Source organism: Lygodium microphyllum, chromosome 1 (genome assembly GCF_053477565.2).
Source record: "Lygodium microphyllum isolate KBCC chromosome 1, Lygodium_microphyllum_v1.1.10, whole genome shotgun sequence".
NCBI lineage: Eukaryota > Viridiplantae > Streptophyta > Polypodiopsida > Schizaeales > Lygodiaceae > Lygodium > Lygodium microphyllum.
In genome coordinates this window covers 163,358,974-163,363,569 of record NC_141135.1, presented here as the reverse complement: position 1 = coordinate 163,363,569, position 4,596 = coordinate 163,358,974, and the positions used below count along the sequence as shown (strand labels likewise).

Here is a 4,596-nt window from a genome sequence, read left to right as displayed (position 1 = left end):
TGCTTTGTCATAATTATAGACAATGCCATGGAATTATTGACAATATAAATGAATTTACTTCTATGAATTTGGGCATGGTTTTGAGGAGTTTAAAACTCTAATCTAAAAGGTAAGAGCAAGCTGAAATTTGTCATTGAATATATGCCTATTAACACTTTGCTGCTTGTTTGGTACTTGCAAAAGCCTAGATCTTTTCTCCATGTATTGGGGATGTGATGTGGATGTTCTTTGAATGTTGTGGGCTAGAAATATTTTAAATCTAGACTGAATTCACTGCTAGTCATACGGTGGGATGGCTATTTATAGCCATGTAAGAAGCTTGTCTGGCATTGCTACTGGTCGTATGCACCATAGTTGATGCTTGTATATCTTGACATTGAAACCTAAAGGTTATGGTACATATCAAATTTGTATTGAGGATGTTTTGAGATAAAAATAATTAAATTTTCACAAGGAAATAACTATTGGTCATTACAAACTGCTTGTCTGTCTACTACAGTTAGATAGCTTGGTTGCATGCAAGATATGCAGGAGATGAAGTCTACATGAACATGCCATCATGTCTTGCCACATGTTAGGGATGTTTTTAACATGTATGTGAGCTAAACCACACTGATTATTGCAGAGATTTGTTGGCAAAAAATTTTGGATTGAAAGTGTTGTACATAGCTTACTTGATCTATAGGGAGTCAAACACTGTCTAATTCAAACTACATTGATGAATATATAGAGTTGCATAGATGGCGAATTCTGAAAGGAATGATAACATAAATCAAACAGTGGGTGAAAATTTAGACAACAACAAATATTCTATTTGGAAGTTTAGGATGGAGAATTTTCTCATTGGTAAGGGCTATTGGGACTTGATTATAGGTGCAGAGGTTGAGCCCAAACTCCTCAATAGGAATGAAACTCCTGATCAGCTTAGGGCACATCGAGCATGGACTAAGAGAGCTCATAGCATGCTACATTGGCTACCTTGTATTTTTTATGGTATGGCTATGCAAATAATGAATTGTAGCTCACCAAAGGATGCATGAGATATTTTGATGAGATACTATGGTACTACCACTAGTGCTAAAAAAATATAGGTAAAGCAAAAGTTTAACACAATGGACAAGAAAGGACGGTCCATTCAAGACTATGTCATTGAGATAAAGACTATCGTGGATAAGCTAGCATCCATTGGGACTAAGGTAGATGATGAGGATCTAATGGCTATGACCCTAAATGGTCTATAGTTGGAATATAAGTCCTTTGATACATCAACTTTAGTCAAGGCTTAAATTCTTGACTTTAATGGCATGGTATCTTTGCTTTTCCATGAAGTGAAATCGGGGTTGAGCTCGAGTAGCTCTAAAAACAGAGATGCAGCTTTTTGCTCTAATCAAAGAGGCCATGGTCATCATGGCATAGGTTCTAGTCATGGCGCGAGAACCCAACAACATGCATCTCAGCATGGGAAGAGTCAATAGGGATTTGTTGGTAGAGGTGGTTGATACTCTTGTGCAAGGGGGAGATCTCAGTCTAGGGGCAAAGGATCCTGGCATACTCAATCTAGTCATGAAAATGCAAACAAGGATAAAGAATGTCATTACTATGGCAAGCATGGCCACATTGCAAAACTATGCTAGAAGAAGTAGGCTAATTAGAAGGGTAGACAACAAAGTCATTATGCATCTTCTAGTCATGTAGAGAATGAGACTAGTGAGAGATTTTTTGCTATGACTTATGTATGCAACAAGGGAAAGTAGCAAGGAAAGTCTAATGATGTATGGTATATAGATTTTGGTGCCTCAAACCACATGACACCACATGGTGAGAGGTTTGATGAGCCAAAAATAGGTGCTAATGGCTATGTATTGGAGATGATTCTAAGTATGCATAGCATACATATGGATTGTTCCCTTGGTTATACTTGATGGAAAAAAAAAGAACTTACATATAAATGTTCAAAAGTTGAAACATATGTAGCATAAGGATCTTATTACAGGGCTACCAAGGTTTAATTATGCGATTTGGGACATGTATGCTTAGCATGTCAGTTTGGGAAACAAGCCATATTTCCATTTGTCAAAAATACACGGAATAGTAGTAGACCTTTACAACTTGTGCACTCAAATGTTTGGGGACCCACTCATAATGTATCACTTGGTGGGTGTAGATACTATGTGACTTTTGTGGATGACTATAGCACGTATACGTGGATATACATCTTAAAGTATAAAGATGAGGTTTTGGAAAACTTTATGGATTTTAAATCTCATGCTAAAAAAGAGCTTAATTGTTATGTCTTATGCTTACGATTTGATGTTGGTGGAGAGTATGTCTCAAACGAGTTTGATAGATCCTTAGCAATGGATGGGATCAGGAGGCAATTGACTTGTAGCTGTACTCCACAGTAGAATGGAGTTGTTGAAAGGAAGAAAATAGTAATTATGGAGGCAACCAGAGCCATGTCAAACAAGAAGGACATGCCTTTGTCTCATTGGGTTGAAGTGATACTCACTACTATCTATGTGATGAATAGAACACTTACAACAAAGGAATACATGAAAAGACACCTTATGAGCAACTCTATGGCTATAAGCTTGATATCCAGCATTTGAAAGTATTTGGTAGTATTGCCTATGTCTATGTTCTAGATGAAAAATAGAAGAAACTTGACCCTAAAGTGGTAAAGTGTGTTTTCCTTGGATACTCACAAGAAAGGAAGGCATACAAGTGCATTATTCAGACTACACAAGAGATATTGCTCAGCCATGATGTTGTGTAATTTGATGAGTTAGCATCTTGGTATGGTGTTAAGCAGGCTATAGTATATGATGACAATTCATATGGCACATATGCTAAAAATGGAGAGCAAGCACTAGTTCTATCAGTGGACCTACTTAGGATGCATCTACTAGTGTAAGTCCTTGGATTGGAAGGCTTTGCAGCCATGGGTCTTTATTCACTGACATGGATATTTCAATGAGGGGGAGAGATAAAGAAAAAGAGAATGTTTGTGATGATATTATAGGTCCATTAACTTTGGGTTAAGACAAAGCATTGAGATGGTCCCTCTGGATGTTGATGCAATGTGATTTCTGCCCAGTGCTTTGAATGTCAATGTGAAGAAATTCAACCAAGCGCGGGTAAACTGCAGGAGTAAGTATGACTCTCTTAAGGTAGAAAAATGCCTCATCATCTAATTAGTGATGTGCATGAATGGATTAATGAGATTCCCATTGTCCCTATCTACTATCTAGCAAAACCACAGCCAAGGGAACAAGCCTGTGAAATGACTTGGGAGGTGTAGAATAAGTGGGAGCCTTTGGTACAAGTGAAATACCACTACTTTTAACATTGTTTTACTTACTCTGTGAGGCAAAGGTGGGACTCGGCCCCTGCTTCTAGTCTTAAGGCATACTCACGTGCCGATCCAGGTGGAAGAAATTGTTAGGTGGGGAGTTTGGCTGGGGCGGCAATCTATTAAAAGATAATGCAGGTGTCCTAAGATGAGCTCAATGAGAACAAAAATCTTGTGTGGGAAAAAAGGGTAAAATCTCATTTGATTTTGATTTTCAGTATGAATACAAACTATGAAAGCATGGGCTATCAATCCTTTAGTGTTTCAGAATTTGAAGCTAGAGGTGTCAAAAAAGTTACCATAGGGATAATTGGCTTGTGGTAGCCAATCATTCATAGCGACATTGCTTTTAAATCCTTTGATGTCAACTCTTCCTATCATTGCAAAGTAGAGTTCACCAAGTGTTGGATTGTTCACCCACCAATAAGGAATGTGAGCTGGGTTTAGATTGTTGTGAGACAGGTTGGTTTTACCCTACTGATGAGCAGTGCCGCAATAGTAATTCAACTTAGTACGAGAGGAACCATTGATTCACATAATTGGTCATTGCGTTTGGTTGAAAAGACAATGGGAGAAGCAACCATGTGTAGGATTATGACTGAATGCCTCAGAGTCATAATCCATGCTAGATGCGGCACTCTCTACCTCCCCGGTTGTTACCCACGACTGATAGTAGGGATGCTTGTGCATCCCCGAGAGCATGTGTCGAGAGCCTCCCTCGAGGTGCCAAACTTGGTCACCTCAAGGATTCTGAATGGAAAGTCCAAATGATCAGGGAGATGAATCCTTTATAGACGACTTAAATATGTGGTCGGGTATTGTAAGTGGTAGAGTAGCCTTGCTTCAATGATCCACTAAGATTCAACCCGCCAATTTGTCCCCCTTCCACTCAGTTCGGTGGGGTTTTCTTGGCCTCGGCCCTTGTTTGTCATGGCACGTCCCTAAGTCCTCACACACACCATGCACCCAATCCAACCTAGCTTATGTGGGTGGTTTGATTGCCTTCTCTTCACATTCCTTGCCTTCGATTTCTTGGATTAGTGCGGTTTTCATGCTTGTCTTGCCTCATTGGCACCCACGATATTTCAAGTCTACCCACTGTGGCATGGATTCTATGACTTAGATCTTTTTTGCATTGCCTCCATGTGCATGGGGTTCTCTTCATGTGGACACGCACCCTCCATGGAGTGGATTCTATGACTTAATCTTTTGTACCTTGTTGCCTCTGTGTGCGGGGTTCTCTT

General features: G+C 39.4%; 1 pseudogene; it reads left to right on the top strand.

Annotated features, from left to right (window-relative positions):
- Nucleotides 1-3,253: 3,253 nt before the first annotated feature.
- On the top strand, nt 3,254-4,232 carry LOC148041912 (25S ribosomal RNA; annotated as a pseudogene; the record flags this gene model as incomplete).
- Between the last annotated feature and the right edge of the window lie 364 nt (nt 4,233-4,596).